The 1,988-nt window shown below is 57.2% G+C and overlaps 1 protein-coding gene across 1 annotated transcript in view; it reads right to left on the bottom strand.

Annotated features, from left to right (window-relative positions):
- ABCA13 (ATP binding cassette subfamily A member 13) overlaps positions 1-1,988 on the bottom strand; it is a 268,906-nt gene that overhangs the window by 153,721 nt on the left and 113,197 nt on the right.

Raw genomic sequence — 1,988 nt, 5'->3', positions numbered from 1 at the left:
CGCCCCCCCTACGACAACCCTCCCCGCCACTCCCAGGACGGTGCCCAGCAAGCCACCGCCCGCATCTGCCTCAGTGGTTCACTCCGTATTCGAAACACCCTCTTCTCTTCCATCTTGATAACGTCCCATTTCTTTGCTCCCATTTGCAGCAAGACTCCGGGGAAGAAGTGCGGTTTCCAGCCCCCTCCTTCCGTCCTCTCTCTACAGACTCCAGAGAGACCTCCCTCCCCACTGTGCTACTGAGATGTCTCTGCCCAAGTCACCAGCCACTTCCTTACCCTAAGTCCAGAGGTCGTGTTTCAGTCTTCATGTTAGCTGACCCTCCTCAGTGGACTGGTCCCTCCTCAGTCCCCACCGGTCCCTCCCCTTCATCCCTGGCAGGTCCCTCCTCATCTCTCCATCCTCTTCACACTGCAGGGTCCAGGGCTCGGTGCCCTGTCCTCTCCCCATGTGCACCTGCACACCTGTCCTCTTGGGTCTCTTCACCATCGAACAAGCCAGCCTGCAGCTGGAGCCCTGCAGTGCTCACCAGAATGCTCGACACTGACGCTACCTGCGTCACGGCATCCCATTGATAAAGTGCCTCCTTGACTTCTCCTCCCTCCTCCTCCAAATAAAAGGCAGAACAGTAAAGACCCGACTCTTGACAAAGGTTCCCTCTGAGGCGTCCACCCAGGATTCCGTTTGCCTTGAACAGGATTGTAACGAGGCTCCTCATTAAGGAAAGCAAGCACTGCCACGGGAGCTGACAGTGAGTTCAGCTGCGAGTCAGGGGCTTCAGCCGCCGCTCCTCTAATTGAGAACAGCTGTCCTAAAACATGATCGCACCCCGACCACCTCTGTGCACAGCAGCCTCGTTGCCAGGTAACACGCAGCAAACTGATAACCACCGAGGTTGCTGCACCCACATCAAAAGACGGAGCCCGCAAAGCGTCGTTAGGAGCTACGTTGGGACCCAGCCACGAGCAGAGCAGAGTCTGCCGTGGTCCAGGGTAGGCGCACACTTTGAATGAAAATGGGTGCCCCGTGACTTTTATAAAAATGTAGGTGGCACGTAACCAATCTGTCCTTTAGCAACACGCGTCACTTCTCTGCAAGTACCTGCTGTCATTTAGGATGGGCTTGACTAGTGCAAAGGAGACATTTTCCTGTGTCTTCGAAGCCCCACGGTCACTGGCGTGGCTGTCATCAGCAGCCACTTCTGAAGACGTGTTGTGAGCCCACCCCCTGCAGTGGAGAACAGCCTCTAGACGCCACTTACAGGCCAACAATGTGAACTGGGGGTTGGGGGGAGACCACCGTTAAAACGAAGCCCAGGGCACCATCTCTGATTTAAGGACTCGTGTCCCCTGAGGTTGGGGCTGCCTCGGTTCAGACTTAATTCGCATCTGACCCTGCGAGCGTGAGCGTCCACCTGCATCTGACCTGCTCCACACCCGCTGTCCCTAAACACAGTCCCCCGTTTCAAGGGAGATCATCCAAAGAAGCACTGCTCTCTTCCAGGCGTGGAGAATACACCTGCCCGGAGACGGGCGCTGCTGGAGAGACAGGGGGTTGTTCTCCAGCACTGCTCCCAACCGCAAGGTTTTTCTGTTTCACGTGGTGAGGAACAGGGTCTCTGGGGACGTAGCACTCCCAAGCCCTGCACGCTTTCTCCTTCACTACCCGCTGACTGTAAACCCTCACTTTACAAAATGAATCTTGCAAAACTATTTCAAGGCAGCGATACGCGGTCACGTGTGACAGTTCCTTAGATGCCCATTTTCTTCTGAGGCCCGTGCAGTACTGACCATCCGTCCTCACACCCCGGCCCCAGAGCAGCATCTTCCCGCTGCGGGTCAGGCCTGCCTGACGTCCTGTTTCGTGAAGTCGGCCTGAGAACAAGGAGCCTCCACACTGGCCCGGCTGTGCGTCCCCCCGAGGGCCAAGCCCAGCGTGGGCCACGCCCTCACACCCACCCCGGCCGTGTCTTCTACATCAGTGGCTCC

The sequence above is a fragment of the Neophocaena asiaeorientalis genome, unplaced genomic scaffold (assembly GCF_003031525.2).
Source record: "Neophocaena asiaeorientalis asiaeorientalis breed wild unplaced genomic scaffold, Neophocaena_asiaeorientalis_V1.1 scaffold191, whole genome shotgun sequence".
NCBI classification, from domain to species: Eukaryota; Metazoa; Chordata; class Mammalia; order Artiodactyla; family Phocoenidae; genus Neophocaena; species Neophocaena asiaeorientalis.
This window is presented reverse-complemented; position numbering and strand designations above follow the sequence as displayed.